General features: G+C 34.3%; 1 protein-coding gene across 2 annotated transcripts in view; it reads left to right on the top strand.

The window, feature by feature from the left end:
- The window catches only part of LOC101890182 (netrin receptor unc-5), a 141,979-nt gene that overhangs the window by 44,036 nt on the left and 76,300 nt on the right, over nt 1-21,643 (top strand). Inside the window, exons 1-2 of one of the 2 annotated variants that reach the window (XM_011291879.3) lie at nt 4,754-4,783; nt 19,578-19,611. The gene's annotated coding sequence lies outside the window, so the exon portion shown is untranslated. Of the gene's footprint in view, nt 1-4,753; nt 4,784-19,577; nt 19,612-21,643 lie in introns of those variants that run through there. The other variant, XM_020034772.2, reaches the window with a different exon arrangement.

Genomic DNA, 21,643 nt, shown 5'->3' with positions numbered 1-21,643 from the left:
ATACATTTTCTTTATAGAAAATTTATCAATGAATCGATATATTTTCTCTACAGAAAATTAATCGATGAATCGATATATTTTCTCTATAGAAAAATTATCGATGAATCGATATAATTTTCCTATCGAAAATTTATCAATGAATCGATATAATTTCTCTATAGAAAATTTATCGATATCTATATTTTTTTTTTTACAGAAAATGTATCGAATAGATAATGTTTGTGGAAAGTTCTCATTTTCAACCACTGTTTTTACTGGTCCAGCAACCTAGCAGCTGACTGAACACATACCCGTAGAGTTAAACTGTGCGCGGATGGACGGACGGACGGACAGTCGCACAATCCTAGCAAAGAACAAACATCATCTTAATTGGTCATGAGCAATTTATTAATAATTACTTTTTACATTTATTTACTGGAGAGTTGGGAATATGGAAGATCTCGCACGCACACACACACACTCACACACATCCACAATTACATATGGCATTATGTAGGTTTCAGTTCTTATAAAGAATTATATTTATTTGATTGTTGTTTAAGTTGATCATTAATGCGGCTAAGTAGAGATGAAGGGAGAGAGAGACGGAGTGAGGAAAATAAAATACCAGAATTTGCTAGTCCACATGATGAGTTATATTCCGGATGCTAGCGAACAAAATCTTGGAGAAGAGGCCAGCCTCTCATGACAGCAACAGTCAATCAAAATGAAAAGGATAGGCAGACAGGGTTAGGCCAGACAAGGGTAGTAAAGGGGACAAGGCAAAAATCATTTGAAGATAACTTCGAGTGCTCGGAACAAAAGAAAGTCATTCCATGGCCCCAACTTTGGTTAAGGGCAAAAAAACTATGAGAACCTTGGAGTTATTTTTTCATTTCATTTCTTTTCAATTGTTGTACTTTTGTGAATGGGCTGAAAGATATGTGAACTAGCGAACGAACGAATGAATGAATGGGGAAAATATTAATCACACGCATTCACATTACCCTAACCAAGGACTGCAGGAGGAAAAAAAAGCGACATGGCATACGACGACCGCAATAACATCAGCCGAACCAGGGGCCTGAGCATCATCAGCATCACGGGTTTCATAAAACCAGAGAAGAAAAAAAAAAGACGTCAGCATTATTACAAAAAATAAGCACTCGCTTCTGTTTTTAAGTGGCGGCATGGGGGAGCCCTCTGATGGCTGGAACTGATGACGGATGATGGGGACGAACGACTAACTGACTGAGTGACTGCTGCCACCACAGTTAGTAAGTGTTGGCTGTTGGTCTGTCAGCCTGCCACTTTTTTGGGCATTCTTTTGGCTTGTTGTTTAACGCCATGGCAGAGCGAACGGTCGTGTGTTGTTCGAACACCATTTATTTGTTGTTGGAGGGTTGTTTTTGTATTTTTTGTTGTGTATTTTTTCAAGTATATCGACAAAAAATTGAAACACTACAATTTAAAGCTGCTCGCTGCTCTCGAAATGATGTGAACGAGGCAGATGCATCATTAAAAACAGTGGAGGGTTGGAACTGAAATAGAAATTAATTTGACAGTGGAAATCAATTTGACATTTGTAAGTGGCAAGTTTTGTTGATGTTTTTTTTTCTGAATAACAATGCCCTGTCATCTTTTGCGATAACTAATGAATATCTAATTTAAATATTTTCAAATTTCTTCTCTTTTTTTGTTTTGTAATTTCAAACTTGTCAAATGACAACTAAATTTGGTTAATTGAATGAAAATGTTACAAACAATGACAAACAGCTGACAGAAGGGTGGAAGACATTTTGGGGGCATGTGAAAACTTTAGAGACTCATAACAAAATTTAATTAACAATTTCTGTAAGAAAATATATTTATCGATAACGATATATTTTCATATAGAAAAATTTATAGATATCGATATATTTTCATATAGAAAAAAATATCGATAAATTTTCATATAGAAAATTATATCGATATCGATAAATTTTCATATAGGAGCATATATCGATAAATTCTCTATGAGAAAAAATATCGATAAATTTTCCATAGGAAAATATATCGATGCATCGATAAATTTTTTTATGGAAAATTTATCGATATATTTTCCCATAGAAAATGTATCGATATTTTTTCTCATAGAAAATTTATCGATATCGACATATGTTTTCTATATGAAAATTTATCGATACATCGATAAATTTTCTTTAGGAAAATATATCGATATCGATAATTTTTCCATGAAAAAATATATCGATAATTTTGCTATGAAGAAATATATCGATATCGATAATTTTTCTATGAAGAAATATATCGATATCGATAATTTTTCTATGAAGAAATATATCGATATCGATAATTTTTCTATGAAGAAATATATCGATATCGATAATTTTTCTATGAAGAAATATATCGATATCGATAATTTTTCTATGAAGAAATATGTCGATAATTTTTCTTTTAAGAAATATATCGATATCGATAACTTTTCTATAAAAAAAATTTATCGATACTTTTTCTATTAGAAAATATATCGAAATCGATAATTTTTCTGTGAGAAGATATGTCGATATCGATAATTTTTCTATGAGAAGATATATCGATATCGATAATTTTTCTATGAGAAGATATATCGATATCGATAATTTTTCTATGAGAAGATATATCGATATCGATAACTTTTCTATGAGAAGATATATCGATATCGATAATTTTTCTATGAGAAAATATATCGATATCGATAATTTTTCTATGAGAAGATATATCGATATCGATAATTTTTCTATGAGAAAATATATCGATATCGATAATTTTTCTATGAGAAAATATATCGATATCGATAATTTTTCTATGAGAAAATATATCGATATCGATAATTTTTCTATGAGAAAATATATCGATATCGATAATTTTTCTATGAGAAAATATATCGATATCGATAATTTTTCTATGAGAAAATATATCGATATCGATAATTTTTCTATGAGAAAATAAATCGATATCGATAATTTTTCTATGAGAAAATATATCGATATCGATAATTTTTTTTGAGAAAATTTATCGATGTATCGATATATTTTCCTATAGAAAATTTATCGATGTATCGATATATTTTCCTATAGAAAATTTATCGATATAACGATTGTATCGACATATTTTCCTTTAAAAAAATTTATCGATATATTTTCCTATAAAAAAATTTATCGATACCGGTAAGTTTTCTTATGGAAATTTACTGATATCGATAAATTTTATTATAGAAAACTTATCGACATCTAGCATAAATGTATTTCCCCACTGTGCCTTTGTTAACCCAGTAGACAGACCCAACCTTCCAGTAGTAGGCCAACATACATCACACTCACTCCCTCACCATTCCACCTCAACTCCCTTCGTTCAGACAAATGTCGCCGTCGTCATCTATTCGGTCTCATATGAATATGAATTTTTCAAATACTCAAAATACTTTTTGACTACTCGAATGTGGAGTAGGATCTGGTACAATTTTTTTAAGTATTTCATTTTGCGGTGGAAGTGGAAGCGGGTGCAGGAGGTTGGGAATATGTACATGCTTATGTTTGCAGTTTTCAAGCATCACTCATAAAGTATTACAAATTTATTTCAAAATTGAAAAATGTGAACAAAACAAAAAAACAACAACAAAAACACAGCAAATGAAAAGGGAAGCCCACAACGGCAATAACGGCGGCGACAAAATAAGTACCCCCTCTTCTCGAAAACAGCAACAACAACAATAGCAACAAATTACTGTTCCAGCAAAGGACCAAAGCAAAACAAGAGTCGAAGACGACGACGAAGTAGAAAATGAAAACAGTACCCAAAACCATGTCGCCTTTATGTCAAAATTTTTATGGGTTTTCATGAGACCATTTCAATCACATCACTTCACATTCTCGGCATCCTTATGCAAAGTACTCGACATAAAGCCCTCCGCACTCCACTCCAGAACGCAGAGCACTCCCCAACTTCTGCTCGCTCAACTCCCTCACATAAGTATTTTTCCATTTTAAAATTTCTTTTGTTCCATAAATAAAACATTCATTCCTTCCTCTGCCATTTCCTTTGCGACGGCTTCCCAGCCTCCCGCACTCGTCCATTCCCTGCTTGGGTTTCTGTGTCGCAGTGTCCTACTACCACTGCCACCACTACGACGACGACGACGACTATCCGCAGTAGGTTTCGAAACGTAAAGAATTTTTTAACATTGGCATTTCAGCCGAAGTATTGTCAAAGTGCTAAATGAAGAGGAGTTTTACCGGCGAGTGTCGGCTGATGGAGTTTTTTTTTGGATGGGGAACTACGAACGGGGAGTGCGATGCCAGTACTTAACGTTGGCAATACCAATGATGAGGATGTTGCCTTTATAGCTCTGATGGTGTTGGCGATGATGGTTTTGGGAAACACAAGGAACTTTGGAGACATTAGAGTTGAGTGGTGGTTGTTGTTTTCTTCTGATGTTTGGGTCACACATTGCAAGAGTGGAGAGGGGAGGGCTGGGGAGTTACAATTGGAAAATAAAGCTGTCACGTTGGAGCCTGATGTGAGGAGAGGGCGGAGAAATTATATGTCTCCTGTGCTATTTTGTATATAGAACATGGCAAGATCACAGTGGCAAGAGGAAAGAATGTTTTTAATGAGGGAAAAGTAAGGAATTAGTAAGGCATTATTTCATGCATTCTTGTGGCAAACTATTTTAATGTGTTTTTTATTAAATCTTACTGTATCTATTAAACGCATACTAATTGGATTTTTTATTTCTTTCCAGGTACGCCTTGATTATGACAAATTGGTGAGTTTTGTTTATATTTAATTTTTACGCACCTAAAGGTATGCTATGAAAATGTATAACTATAAATTATTACATTATTAAAATAAATAATAAATAAAACTTATTTTTTTACCTTAACAAATTTATCGATGTGCCGACATATTTTTGCAAAGAAAAATTATCGATTTATCGATATATTGTTGATAGAAAATTTATCGGTATATCGATATATTTTTGATAGAAATTTTTTTTGAATGAATCGATATATTTTCCTATAGAAAATATTTCGATGAATCGATATATCGATATAAATTTATCGATATATTTCCTATAGAAAATTTATCGATGAATCGATATATTTTCCTATAGAAAATTTATCGAGGAATCGATATATTTTCCTATAGAAAATTTATCGAGGAATCGATATATTTTCCTATAGAAAATTTATAGAGGAATCGATATATTTTCCTATAGAAAATTTTTCGACGAATCGATATATTTGCCTATAGAAAATTTATCGACGAATCGATATATTTTCCTATGGAAAATTTCTCGATGAATCGATATATTTTCCTATAGAAAATTTATCGATGAATCGATATATTTTCCTATAGAAAATTTATCGATGAATCGATATATTTTCCTATAGAAAATTTATCGATGAATCGATATATTTTCTTATAAAAAATTTATCGATAGAAAATTTATCGATGAATCGATATATTTTCCTATAGAAAATTTATCGATGAATCGATATATTTTCCTATAGAAAATTTATCGAGGAATCGATATATTTTCCTATAGAAAATTTATCGAGGAATCGATATATTTTCCTATAGAAAATTTATCGATGAATCGATATATTTTCTCTATAGAAAATTTATCGATGAATCGTTATATTTTCTCTGTAGAAAATTTATCGATGAATCGTTATATTTTCTCTGTAGAAAATTTATCGATGAATCGTTATATTTTCTCTGTAGAAAATTTATCGATGAATCGTTATATTTTCTCTGTAGAAAATTTATCGATGAATCGTTATATTTTCTCTGTAGAAAATTTGACGATGAATCGATATATTTCCTATAGAAAATTTATCGATGAATCGATATATTTGCCTATAGAAAATTTATCGACGAATCGATATATTTGCCTATAGAAAATTTATCGACGAATCGATATATTTGCCTATAGAAAATTTATCGACGAATCGATATATTTTCCTATAGAAAATTTATCGATGTATTTTCCTATAGAAAATTTATCGATGTATCGATGTATTTTCCTATAGAAAATTTATCGATGTATCGAAATATTTCTTTAGAAAATGTATCGATGTATTTCTTTAGACAATTTATCGATATTGATATATTTCTTTAGACAATTTATTGATAGCGACATATTTCTTAAGACAATTTATCGATATATTTCCTTAGATAATTTATCGATATCGATATATTTCCTTAGATAATTTATCGATATCGATATATTTCTTTAGATAATTTATCGATATCGATATATTTCTTTAGATAATTTATCGATATCGATATATTTCTTTAGAAAATGTATCGATATCGATATATTTCTTTCTTTGGAATATATATCGATTTCGATATTTTTCTTTAGAAAATTTTTCGATATAAATATATCGAAACATTCTTAATTGAAATTTTGCTGTTTTATCCCTTCCCCTTTCCCCACCCCGTGGTATAATGCCTTGTAATCACCAAAAAAAAAGAGGACTCCCCCTTTCTGGACAATTACCAAAACAAGGGGTTGCAGATTAAAACCAGTCTATGAAATGTTGATTAAAGAAACGAAGCTTTATTCTTGGGACCAGCCAGCCAATCCCGACCCAAGAATCGCTTTCAAAGACGAATATACAATATATGAAAAATCAATCACATGCTTATTTCTCATTGTTCGGGTGCGGGATCGGCTTATGTTATGCCACATCTGTGATTGACTCTTTGTCTTGTCTTTGGAACATTACAAATCCTCTTGATTAATTTCCACTTTTGTTGTAGCAGTTGGTGAATGAAACTCATCTACGGCTAGGTTAACACGCTTGCCATTGTTATTGAGGTTAGCTTTATTGTGCGCGATTATTGTTGGTGGCGTGGCGTGCCGTGTCGTGTGTGGTTGGCTGGCTGGATGGTTTGTGGCCCACTGTGTGGCTGCCATTCAAAGCAAATCAACCCAACCAGCCAGTCAGTCAGTCATTCAATGGTGAAATAATAATGATTTTGATTTTTATTTCATTTCGAAAAGGGAGAGAGAGTTTGTTTGTCTTCATTGTCGTCTTCGTCGACATCGTCATCATCATCTGTTGTTATTTTCGACAGACACTTGAATTGGGCCTCCTTCAGTCCTTGTTTTATTCGCTCTCTGCCACTCAATAACACAGGGAGCTGTTGGATGAACATTTCATTGGGTTTTTCAATTATTCGCCAGAGAAGAAAAGAATTAAACAAAAAAAAAAAAAAAAAACAGGGATATTGGAACCTGTGAGACCCCCCACCCACCGCTTTCCATTCATGGATAACAATGCCAGGAAAATCTCATATAAAACTGTCGTTTACACCAAACTATTTGGCTTTTAGTTTTCTACAACGAGGGGTGGAGGGTGTTGGGTCCATCAGCTACCAGTTACCATTAAAATCCTTAGCTTTATTTTCAAATATCTAACAAGGCATAGAAATAGTTTGTGTGAGTGACAGGCCTGAACGAGGGGGAGGGGTTGAGGGGGGTCAAAGTTTCCTTTTTTGAAATTCTCCTGAAATGCCGAAAAATTGAAAATCTAATAAAAGCGATTTTTATCGACTCCAAAATGGACTACATTTTCCTTTTTAAAGATACTTAAGGCTGTCAATGGGTAGGGGATGTCCATAAAGCTCAAAAACACACATATTCATACACACAAGTGTGTATATGTATGCTTAGATAATGGAATGGGGCCAGCTGATGTTTGACGGCAGAGAGAGATTAAAACTTCCGTGTCGCTGGATGGGCTTTGGCGGCAAAGTATTCCAACAAAGTCCAAGAGCAAATAAACAAATCTGTTTGTTTTGGTTAAAACTTTGTTAAAATTGTTATTTTCACACCCGACACTCCCTCACCCTCCCACCCATCAATACTCCTCGGTCCCTGGCTATGCATCATCTTTGGCCGATGACATGTCATACGGGGCCGGCTTTTGTTTTTTTTTGTTTCTCGCCGATGTTCCAAAAAGTTATTCCCGACCTTTGAACGCTGTTCCGAAGATAAATCATAAAATCCCTCAAAAAGCAATAGCAACAGCAACAATAACAACAGCATCCACATCCAAACACACACACACACGCACACGCATATGAACTCTAAAAATAACACCTTTTTTTTTTGAATGGAATGGCCGCCTGGTGTTACAACTTCAGGCGGAGAATTGTTGTTGACATGCATGGATATTGTTGTTCCCGCTGCCGTTGTTGTATTATTAAGTTTTTAAGTTCACTTTATGACAAATATTGTTGTAAATCTCCAACAGAAACATAAAAAACAACGTAAACGCACACAATGCAGAACAACAAAAGCTCATAAAGAGACATGTTAATAATGAAAACAAAGGGTGGGGGCGGTAGGTAGGGAGAGAGGGTGTTGTAGATAAGAGGAACCCGCAAAAGAAAGAGGGGCCTTATGGGTTGAGGCCATTTCGGGATTTTTTAAAAATATTGACAAAAAACAATCATAGCCAAACATTTTTATTCCGAATCTGACCTAACTTTGACATAAATATGACAACGTGTCAGATTTGGACTATATTGAGTACTTCCTCTAAATTATATGAGCTATGTGAACATTTCTGGAAAATGGTGAAATGTGCGTGAGGTACCAGACATAGACCTCTGGCTAAGAGAAATATTTAAATAAACCAACTTTTAAAATAATCACCGACTTGTTTCGCTTGGTATAGAAGATATAAGTATTGAAAATCGTGACCCTTCGTGAGGTAGGTACCACAAGGAATAACCCGATATTCTCCATCTTTTCATCAGATCTTGTGTCAATACAAATATTGAGTTTTGTGAAATTTAAAGTGAATCGGAAGTTTTTTCTATGTTTTGTGGGCGTTTAGGTTATTCAAAATTTTGACCCCTATGTGAGGCAGGTACCATAAGGAGTGAACAGATCTATTCCATTTTCACACCAGATTTAATATTAGTAAAAATATTAGAATGTGTGAAATTTGAAGAGAATCTGACGCTTATTTCGCTATTTACGACCTTGATAATTATTCACAATTTTGCCCCCCTTGTGGGGGAGATACCAGAAGGAGTGGACCATTATATCCCATCTTCACAGTAAGTCTTGTGGTAATAAAAATATTGTGGTGTGCCGAGTTTGAAAAGAATCGGATGTCTATTTCGCGTTTTAAGAGCATTTTTGTTATTCCAAATTTTGCCCCCTTTGTGTGGGAGTTACCGGAAGGAGTGGACCGTTATATCCCATCTTTACAGCAAGTCTTGTGGTAATAAAAATATTGGAATGTGCCAAGTTTGAAAAGAATCGGATGTCTATTTCGCGTTTTAAGAGCGTTTTTGTTATTCAAAATTTTTTGCCGTGTGTGGGGGAGGCACCAGAAGGAGTGGTCCGATCTATCCTCTCTTCATAACAGACCTTTTATTAATAAAAATATTGGGATGTGTGAAATTTGAAAAGAATCGGATACTTATTTAGCATTTTAGGAGCGTTTTTCTTATTCAAAATTTTGACCCCTTTTGTGGGGGAGGTACCAGAAGGAGTGGACCGATATCTACTATCTTCACACCTGATCTTGTCTTGAAAGAAATATTGCGATGTGTAAAGTTTGAAGAGAATCTGATGTCTATTTTGCGATTTATGAGGGTTTTTGTTATTCAAAATTTTGACCCCTTTGTGGGGGAGGTACCGGAAGGAGTAGACCGATATATTCCATCTTTTTACCAGATCTTATGTCAATAGAAATATTGGGATGTATGACATTTTAAGACAATCGGAATCTTATTTCGCTCTTTATGAGCATTTCGGTTATTCAAAAATTTGACCCCATTGTGGGGGAGGTACCAGAAGGAGTGGCCCCACAAATTCTATCTTCACACCAGATCTTTTTTTTAGTAAAAATATTAGAATGTGTGAAATTTGAAGAGAATCGGATTCTTATTTCGCTTTTTACGAGCATTTTGGTTATTCAAAATTTTTACCCCTTTGTGGGGGAGGTACCAGAAGACTCGGCCCGACATATTCCATCTTCACACCACATCTTGTGTTGATTAAAATATTGGGTTGTGCACAATTTGAAGACATTCTGAACATAATTTCACATTTTATGAGCGTTACGATCATTCAAAAATTTTGAGCCTTTGTGAGGGAGGTACCAGAAGGAGTTGAGCGATATATTCCATCTTTTTACCAGATGTTATGTCAATAGAAATATTGGGATGTGTTAAATTTAAAGACAATCAGGATCTTATTTCAAATTTTATGGGCTTGATGATTATTCACACGTTTGACTCCTTTGTGGGGGCGGTACCAGAAAAAGTGGGCCGATATATCCCACGCCAGACCTTGCAATCATAGAAAAATTGGAATGTATGAAATTTGAAGAGAACCGTATGCTAATTTCGCATTGTATGGGAGTTATAATTATTCAAAAATATTGACCCTTTGTGGGGGAGGTACCAGAAGGAATAGGCCGATATCTATCATCTTCATACCTGATCTTGTGTTAGAAGAAATATTGGGGTGTGCGAAATTTGAACCTTTGTGTGGGAGGTACTTGAAAGAGTGGACCGATACATCCCATTTTCACCTCAAATCCTGTAGTGAAAGAAATATTGGGATGTTAGCAATTTGAAGAGAATCGCATTTTGGTTATTCAAAATTTTGACCCCAGGAGGAGGTACCAGGAGGAGTGGGCCAATAGATTACATCTTCGCCTCAGATCTTTTATTCGGAGAAATATTAGAATGTGCCGAGTTTTAAAGGAATCGGATACTTATTTTGTTTTTTATGAGTATTTTTGGTTATTCTAAATTTTTACCTTGTGTGGGGGAGGTACTCCATGGAGTGCCTCGATATTGTCAATTTTCGCTCCCAACCTAGCAATGATAAAAATATTAGGATATGCAAAGTTTACACCAAATTGAATGATCCTTTCCTGTTCTATAAGGTAAAATATTTTCTATGAAAATATTGACCTTTTGTGGGGAAGGTATCAGAAGTAGTGGATAGATATGGCCCATCTCCGAACTCGGACTAAGTTTGTCAAAAATATTACGATGTACCAAGTTTGTACCAAATCGGATACTCCCTTAGAGAGTTATTGTGGGCAACAGCTAGTCAAATAGACAGACGGGTGGACGAACACCCCTAAATAGCCTCCAAATGTCCTGAAACGGATTTGGTCCAAAGAGACCTAGCTCCTAAAACTATTATTTCCATGAGGGCACGTTTTGGCCGCTCCAAATGATGTATAGGCTCTGAAGTCATATGGCTGAGGGTATAAACAATCACGGCTAACCTATGATTTGATGGACCTAAAAAAAATATTTAAGATCATCATGATCTTTTGAAAGGCCCCTCACTGGGCCTAAAGCTTCTCCCCCACCCCTCCTCCTCCTCGCACTTCGTCTGACATTTTCAACTAGGCATCAAAATAGTCCATCACTTCTTAATGCTCGGTACACATTAACATGTCAATGTAAGCTCTACGCACATATGTCTATACACATGTGTATGTATGTATGTCTGTATTTAAGCAGATAAATGTAGATGTCAGTGTGGGAGTGTATGGGAATTTGTATGTATTTAAACAGGTGGAGTTTTTCACAGTTATTTTAAAATTTGTCAAATACATTGGGAAAAAAATATGAGGGGTAGGGGTGGTGGCACAGTGAACACAGGAGTGGATTTAATGGATTTTATGCCGTTATGGCAGGAGAGGGGCATCCAGAAAGAAAATACTCACCCGCCAATACTGCTGAGGTCCACAACAAACAGACAGACACATAAACATACATATAAATGTGTTTTATATGTATATAGTGTTGTTGTAACAAAAATACAAAAATTTACCAAAGAACTCCCGACAAAAAAAGTAAAAAACCAAAAACAAAAACTTTTCCATATAGAGGATTATTCGGAGAAAATTGTTTTTCTGTTGTTGTTGGTTTTCCATAAAAAGAAAAATTAAATGAAAATGTGAAAATCCCAACTAAGCATTTTTAAAAATTTATTTTTGGATCCTTCTTTTTTTGTTCGAAAAAAGAGGAAATGAAAACAAATCATTTCGGTTGGGGAGGCGCAGGGAGGGAGAGTGTTTTGTATTTGAGAGGGAGGTGTATGCCATTGTTTGTACCCAAAACAACAACAACAGCAAAATATTTTATGTTCCGGCTCCCTCAAAGGTGATGACTTCCTTTCTAATGAGCTTATTTAGTTATCATTTTGTTATTTATTTATAAACAAATGGCAATTATTCGGATCTGAGCATGTCATGATTGTTTTTTATATTCGGCGCAGCACAAGATAGTGTTTTATTGATTGGCTGTGGATTATGTGGAAGGATAGAGGGCGAATGAGGCGGCTGTAGGAGGCGGTGGAGGTGGAAGAAGAGCTCGTGTTGTTACAGTTTTAAATTAATTCATTTGTTTGGTAAACTTCAAGCCTTACAGATGATTTGGAAGTGAAAACAAAAAACAAAAAGTGGAAGTAATAAAAAAATTATTTTTGCTCAGAAAATTTAATTAATAAATTTTCTACAGCATTTAAATAAAAAAAAAAATAACAAAAATAAAAAAAAATAAAAACTACTAAAATATGTAGGATTTTATATCGGAAAATAAAAGTAGTGACAGAAAATGTTTGACATTGTTTTGAAAATAAGAAAAAACATATGAAGAAATTAAAAATTAATAAAATAAAAATATAACTATAAATAAAAAATAAAAAAATTAAAATTTATAATAATTAAATAATTAAAAATTAAGAAAATAAATATATAAAATAAAATATATAAAAATAAATAAATAAAAAAATAATTAGATGAAATTAAATATATGAAATAAGTAAAATATATAAAATAAATAAAAATATATATGAATAAAATAAATAAATATCCAAATAAACAAAAGTGAGTGTTGTGTTTATATCAAAATATTTCCTTGTTAAAAGAATTTTTGAAGGTACATAACACTGTGCTACAACATTTTTTTTTTAATAATTACGGGAAATGAAATTACCAGGTTTTGAAAGCAAAGCTTAAAGTGGAAGATACATGTATCGGAGTTTTTAAACTTTACATCGCAAAATTAACGATCAACTTCCTCCATTTTCCACATTTTTGAAATTTCGTTTTAGGATATCTTAGAATCTGTTATTTTAAGGTATATAGTGCTGTCGCCAATATTAAAGATAACAATATGAACTTTTAACCCTCAAGTGAGTCAAAAAATCTGTCTTTTTGGTGCTTTTAAATTTCCTCAGCCATATGGCTAGAGAGGGTATATATCATTTGATACGGCCAAAACGTGCCACATCGAAGTAACGGTTTTAGACCCTAGATCTCTTTGGACCAAATCCTTTTAAGGATAATTGGAGTTGGTCTAGGAGTGTCCGTCCTTCCGTCTGTCTGTTCTTTTGGCTGATGCGCACAATTACTCTCGAAGGGCGCATCCGTTTGGCCCAAACTTGGAACATCGTGATATAAGTATCAAACTTAGATTGAGATCGTATGTGGGTAATATTGTCCCACTTCTCCAGGTACCTCCCCCATAAAAGGTCAAAGGTCACATAAAATTGATTTAACTTTTGAAACAAAAAAGAATTCTCCCAATTACTGCAAATTTTGCAAATTCTAATATTTTTACCAGTGCTAGGTTAGGTACGAAAATGGACTATATCGACCCACTCCATTAAAATACCTCCCCCGCAAAGGTTCAACATTTTGAATAATTATAACTTTCCAAATCCGATTGCTTTTAAATTACACATAGCACAATATTTTCATTAACCCAAGGTCTGGTGTGAAGTTAATAGATATCGGCCCAACCCTTAGGGTTACTTCCCCACGAAGGGGTTACAATTTTGCCAAATTGCTCGTGAAACACGAAAAAGGTTTTTGATCCTTTCTAAACTTCACATATTCCAATATTTTTATTAACCGAAGATATGGTGTGAAGGTGGGTTATGTCGGTACAATCGTTCAGGTACCTCCCCCACGAAGGGGTCAAAATGTTTGAATAATTGTGACTCACATAAAATGCGAATTAAGCATCCGCTTACTTTCAAACTCGGCACATCTCAATATTTCTGTTTACATAAGATTTTCTGTGAAGATGAGATTTATCGGTCCACTCCTTCTAGTAACTCCCCCATAAAGGGATCAAAATTTTGAATAATTGTGGATCACATAAAATGCGAATTAAGCATCCGATTACTTTCAAACTAGGTACATCTCAATATTTCTTTTAACACAAGATTTGCTGTGAAGTTGGAATATATTGAACCACTCCTACTGGTACCTCCCGTACGAAAGGGGTTAAAATTTTGAAAATTTAGATCTCTCAAAAAATGCCAAATAAGCTTCCAATTCTCTTCAACTTTCACATATCCCAATATTTTAACTCACACAAGATCTGGTGTGAAATTGGAATATATCGGCCCACTCCTTCTGGTACCTCCCCCATAAAGGGGTTAAAATTTGGATTAACCAAAATGTTCATAAAATGCGAAATAAACATCCGATTCCTTTGAAACTTGGCACATTCCAATATTCCTAAGAACTCAAGATCTGAGGTAAATATGGAATGCATCGGCCCACTGCTTCTGGTATCTCCCCCACAAAAGAGGTCAAAATTTTGAATAACCAAAATGCTCATAAAATGCTAGATAAGCATCTGAATATCTTAAAATTTCACGCATTGCTATATTTTTACTAACAAAAGGTCTGGTGCGAATATGGGTTATATCGGTCGACTCCTTCTGGCACCTCCCCCACAAAAGGGCTAATTTTTTTTGACTGATTATAACTTTCATAAAATGCGAAATAAGCCTCCGATTCTTTTCAAATTGCACACATCCCAATATTTTTATTAACATGAGATATGCTGTGAAGATGGTTTATGTCGGTCTACAACTTCTGTTACCTCCCCCACAAAAGGGTAGAAATCTTGAATGACAAATTGCTCATAAAATTCGATATAACCATCGGATTCTCTTCAAATTTCATTCATCATAATATTTTTACCAACACAAGAGCTGGGATGAATATAGCCTGTGTCGGTCCACACCTTCTGGTACCAGACCCACAACGGGTCAAATTTTTGAATAATAATATACCCCTCCCCCACAAAAGGTTCCAACTTTGATTAAAAATTATTCGCGCAATTTTGAAAATAAATGTTTATTTTTTTTTTGAATTTTGAACATCTTAATATTTTTATCGGTATTAGTTTGTCGGAGCCACTGATACTTTTTAATTTCTTTATATATATATTTTTTAATTTTTTTATTTTTGTTAATTTATATCCTCCTCAAAATAAGAGACCATCAAACAAAATCCTCTCATTTTGAAATTTTATAATTTCGATTTTTGTCACTCGCTCATAGAAGCATTCCCTATGTCCTTTGGCCCTTATTATCACATCCTTTTTTGTAATATCACATTTAAATGGAAATTATTGTCAGCAGCGTCCCTTTGAAGAGTTTTCCGACAATTCTTCTTCGTCTTATTAACAATTCTCCGAATTTATTTCGTCAAGCAAAAACCAATTAAAAATTTCCCTCTTACATATGTATCAATTAAATGAATACAATCGAATTTTCCGGTCTCCTATCAATCCGACTCCCTTCTCCCACCCCCTTCGTGGCGTACGGCTTCCTGGCAAAATCTTCTGCTGCTCTGCCATATGTTGTCGTAAAGGAAATTCTTTTGTTTCAAATCAAATAAAACGGTGAAGGAAGAAGCCCTGCACAAAAAAAAACGTAAAAGACGCCGGGGAATCTCTTTGCGAACGAAGAGAAGAGGAATTCATTCTTTCCTGGCAAAGACAGAAGTGGGGATATCCAATGAAGCGAATGTCAAAGAAACGACAATAACCAGAAATACAACGCAACATTGCCATTGTCTGTGGCAGTTGATTTGAAATTGAATTCATTGAAGCGGAAATTTGGCACGATGGAGAAAAAGGGAAAAAAGGAAGAAAAATCCAAGAAAATTTAGGGAAAAATCAACAAAAAAAATTGTGGTGAAAAAAATTCGTTTAAATTCAATAAAGAAAAAAATGTATTTGCAAGAGAAAATCGTCTGGGCAGACATAGAACAGCAAATAAGCCAGCTAATCTTTAATTACAGGCAAAAAAAAAAACCCCAGGACCAGGTGTTTGTTATCCTTAAGGCAGGATAATAAAGGAAAAAAAAAGTGACAACTTGGTGCCTTAGGCATTTGAGGTGTTGCTGTTCTTTTTTCTCTCTGTTTTTCCTTGGAAAATCTGTTGATTTCAAATAGCCTTCCCCCACCAAGAAGTGAGAAAAACGACATTGTCGGCTACCAGACAAGGTGTTAAAAAACTAAGTCCTTTTTTATTACTTTCTCCCCCCCCCCCTCCTCTACTATCTCTCCGGCCACTTTGTTATGTTATTGGGGCGTTGTGAACAAGGATTATTGTTTGTCGCCCCAAAAACCCAACCTTCTGTTTTACATTATTCTTATCGCTAAATCATGTTTCCTTCGAAAAAAAAAAAACAGGACGACTCCAAGGATGCTCCCACATTGTCTCATATTTTTCGTTTTTTTTTTTTTTTTTTTTGGTGTTGACCATACTGTAACATATGTCTGCAGTTTGCCCCCGAAGTTTTTATCTCTGCCATCAACAGTTTTTTGAAATTTCGGGAATAACTCACCATGTACCACTGCCAAGTATGACACATAATTTGACAGGATAATAATTTATGGGTTCATATTCCAAGTGGGAGTAGAAAAAAAGAGAAATGTATGTGTGTGTGCGTAAGCGTGAGAGAAAGGGAAAGGCATCCCTACTGAGCCGAACTCAAGCACACATGGGTCCATATGTTGTGAGGAGCCAGGAAAACAAGGCGTTACACATAGCCCTCATGGCTGGGTGGCTTGACTGGCTGGTCTGAGTGGCGACAAAATCCTTTTCTCCTCATTTTCAAAATAATTTCATGTAACATTGAGTGAGTGTATGCTCATTCTGATGATGTACGACTTGTTTCGATTTTCAAATTCCATTTCATTTTAAGTGGGTGTTTTCGACGTCTAACAAATTCCAAATTTCAATGGAAAAACTCCCCTCATTAGTTCTAATATCCCAAAAAACAACAACGAAAAAGTGGGCATAGAAATTGAACATTTAATTAATATTCGTGTCTTCTTCGTTCGTTCGTCGTCATCATCGTCATCCGAACATATGACATTTGTATTTCGTTTAATTAAAAGCAAGCTACATATTTTACAATGACGAAAACATGATGTGTGTGTGCGTGAAATGTATTTTTGTCGATTAATGAATTAATTATTTTGATACGAAGCGAGTAATCGAGGGAGTATGGGAGGAAGGGAGAGAGAGAGGACAAGAATGAAGTCCAAATCATAACCCACTCACAAATTGTTTCACAAGACATGACATGTATTTTGAAAATATAAATTTAATAGAGAAAGATGCAAGGGGGTGGTATGGAGGGCAAGGGGGATACTAAATTGGAATTATTGGATTTTTTCAAAATTAATTTTTAAGCTCTTCTATAAGCGTGGAATTTTGAAAAAAGTATTTTTCAATTTTAAAATTTAAAAACAAAGTATTTTTGAAGCTCTACAGGAAGCATGGATTTTTTTTAAATATTTTTAAAGGCATTGTAGACCGTGGATTTTTTAAAAAAATATATTTGAAGGCCTACTTTAAGCGTGGATTTTTTAAAAAATATTTTTGAAGGCCTACCACAAGCGTAGATTTTTTAAAAAATATTTTTGAGGGAATGTCATAAGCGTGGATTTTTTAAAAAAAAAATTTCGAGCTCCATCATAAGCGTGGATTTAAAAAAAATATATTTTTCGAGCTCCATCATAAGCGTGGATTTTTAAAAATATATATTTTTCGAGCTCCATCATAACCGTGGATTTAAAAAAAAAAAAAATTTTCGAGCTCCATCATAAGCGTGCATTTTTAAAAAAAAAATATTTTTCGAGCGCCATCATAAGCGTGGATTTTTAAAAAAATATATTTTTCGAGCTCCACCATAAGCGTCGATTTTTTAAAAAAAAGTTTTCGAGCTCCATCATAAGCGTGGAATTTAAAAAAAAATAGTTTTCGAGCTCCATCATAAGCGTGGATTTTTTAAAAAAATATTTTTCGAGATCCATCATAAGCGTGGATTTTTTAAAAAAATATTTTTGAAGGCCTACCATAAGCGTGGATTTTTTAAAATAATATTTTTGAAGGCCTAGCATAGGCGTGGATCTTTTAAAATAATATTTTTGAAGGCCTAGCATAGGCGTGGATCTTTTAAAATAATATTTTTGAAGGCCTAGCATAGGCGTGGATCTTTTAAAAAAATATTTTGAAGGCCTTTTTTAAAAGTTGATTTTTTTTTTCAATAATATTTTTGGAGGCCTATCATAGGCGTGGATTTATTAAAAAAATATTTTTCAAGGCCTATCATAGGCGTGGATTTATTAAAAAAATATTTTTCAAGGCCTATCATAGGCGTGGATTTATTAAAAAAAATATTTTTCTTCTTTCTTTCTTTTTCAAGGCCTAGCATAGGCGGGGATTTTAAAAAAATATTTTTGAAGGCCTGGCATAGGCGGGGATTTTTAAAAAACATTTTGAAGGCCTTTTTTAAAAAAATATTTTTGGAGGCCTATCATAAGCGTGGATTTTTTAAAAATTGTTTTTGAAGACCTATAAGCGTGGATTTTTTAAAAAATATTTTTGAAGGCCCAAAATATGCTTGGTTTTTTTTAAATATTTCTAAAAGCCTATAATAAGCGTGGATTTTTTAAAATATTTCTAAAAGCCTATAATAAGCGTGGATTTTTTTTTAAATATTTCTAATAAACGTGGATTTTTCTAAAAAATTTTTTGAAGGATTGGATTTTTAAAAAAAAATATTTCTGAAGGCCTGTCATAGGCGTGGATTTTTTTTAAAAAATTATTTTTGAATCGTGATTTTTTAAAAAAAATATTTTTGAAGGACTATCATAGGCGTGGATTTTTTTAAAAATTATTTTTTAATCGTGATTTTTAAAAAAAAAATATTTCTAAAGGAGTATCATAGGAGTGGATTTTTTTAAAATTTATTTTTGAATCGTGATTTTTTTAAAAAAATATTTTTGGAGGAAATTTATAACCTGGAATTTAAAAAAAAATATTTTTTTGAAGGTTAGCCAAGCGAAGCAACTCTTTAGCTCTTTTAGGCCTATTTTCTTTCCATTGCGGTGTAAGTTGTTGCACTTTTTGGAATTTCAATGGCTTTACTCCGAGCTCATTTTTCAATATTTGCCGAATGGAATATTGCGATATGTTCAGCTCACGATCCATTTTTCGGCCACTGCGACGCGGGTTTCAATCAAGTCGCTTCTTTACTTCATAGTAGACCAACTATGGGCCTTCTACATATAGAAGAAATTATATTTGTTTGTTTATGTATATAATATTATATGTGTGTCTGCAAAACATTGAATACTCTCCTGGGGGGCATCTATACATAGAAGACCTAGTCATAGGTCCATACATATTTTATCAGATTTTTTAAAATTTTTTTCCTTTTTCTTTTCAGAGCGGCAAACGAAACGACGACGTTGAAAAGCAATGTAAGTAAAAATAATAACAGTTTATGTAAAAAAGTAATAACTATTATTTCTCAAAATCTCCATACCGCCCTTGTAACGACAAGTGCGTGCCAACTACATACCCCCTTTATTCCCATGATAGTACCGAACACACACATACATACACACAGAGGCCTGCACTCTTTGACTTATTTATCAACACTTAATCATAGGGAAATCATACATAATTTCCCCCAACTGTTCTGCCACAACTTCGTTCTTTCTCTGCCACACACACACACAGCCATACACCCTTTCCTCTCAACCTCCTTTTTAATTCATTCACATATTTCTAAATTGAAAGTTTGTTCTAATTTAATTATACGGATTCAATCATAATTTCAATGGTTGTTGTTGTTGTTGCTACTGCTGCTGATGGTTCAAACACTCATTTAATACTTCTTCCTCTCCTTCTTCTACTTCTTCGATATCATCGGCATTTTGTATGCATATCATCATCATCATCGGTAGGTCTTCTTGCCATGGCTTGGGGGGGCTCAGTGTTCTTCGCTTCGGCTTCATATCGATGATAGTTCAGTGGTTTGAAGTTTTTCTAGAATTCGACCTAGTTTTTTTAGTTCAGTTTTGAATTTGAATTTTATATTCAACTTAATTCATATACATACTCACACACACACACCAACACACATGCATATCAACAATTATAATTGTACAAATTACACAAAGTACAATAACTACAACAATAGTACAATTTGTTTTTCCATTGTAAAGATGAAGAAGAAGAAATAATTACAACAATGACTTGACTTGGCCTAGAGTCCAAACACATGGACAAGCCTATATACATACGCATTTTCTCATAAACAAGAAAACAACAGAATTTTCTTACCCTCGAACTGCGTAACCACTGCCATTTCTTCCATGATGGACGGCCTGAATGATCAAAGGGTAAAAGATTTGAATGAGTTTTTAAATAACTGAAACAAGAGGATACTTCTCCTGCCGAACACCGCTTCATCATCCATCATCAACTCGTAGCGGCCACTAGGTCGGCACCATCACCACCGCCACCACGCCAATCGTTGCCACCATCATTTGCGTAGCATTATCTGCTCCACAACAATAAGAACAACAACAAGGCACTGTTGTCATCAGCCAGTCAGTTAGTCGGCTAGACACATTGCCAGCCAGCCAGCCAGCCACCCAGTCGGCCAGCTAGGCCGCAAACGATTGCCTCAATGGCCCAATCTGCAGTGATATCAGCAAATCTTTGCAGTTAAGAACATCTTTACACTGGTGTTGATAACTTTACATGGATATCGGAAACTAATTGCTTGTAAGGGGTGTTGAAATACATTTCAAAGGAAGTATAAATTGTACGGAAACTGCAGGGGGGAAAGAGTGGACATTTTTATGGAAAATCAATTGAGTGTTTTTTTTTTCTGCAGACAACCATTTCAGTGGTCCAGAATCCAAAGTAAAGTAGATAGACCCAAAGGTCCTCTGATGTGTAGTAGATGGTTCTTTTATGTAAATCTGATATAGAGCAGATGGACCCCGATTCCATGTGCTGTGGAGTAGATAAGCCCCAAAAATAAACCATGCAGACTTTATGGAACTATAGGCCATCGACTGAAAAGTAGACTAGAGTATCGTGGAGTAGATGGTCCAGGAGGTCATTTACTGCAAAGTATATTGGCCTAGAGGACCCAGATGGCCCAGAGGCCATCTACTGTAGAGTAGGTAGACTCAATGTCTTTCTATTGTAGATTAGATGGACTCAAAGGTAATCTACTGCAGAGTAGATGTAATCAAAATCCATCTACTGTAGTGTGGATGAACTCAAAGGCCAGAGTAGATGGTCTCAAAGGCCAGAGTAGATGGTCTCAAAGGCCATCTACTGCAGAGTAAATGCACTCAACGGCCATCTACTGTTGAGTAGGTGGACCTAAAGACCATCTACTGTAAAGTAGATAAACTCAAAGGCCATCTACTGTGGAGTAGGTGGACTCAAAGGCAATCTACTGTAGAGTAGATGTAATAAAAAGCCATC

The sequence above is a fragment of the Musca domestica genome, unplaced genomic scaffold (genome assembly GCF_030504385.1).
Source record: "Musca domestica strain aabys unplaced genomic scaffold, Musca_domestica.polishedcontigs.V.1.1 8, whole genome shotgun sequence".
Taxonomy (NCBI): Eukaryota; Metazoa; Arthropoda; class Insecta; order Diptera; family Muscidae; genus Musca; species Musca domestica.
This window is presented reverse-complemented; position numbering and strand designations above follow the sequence as displayed.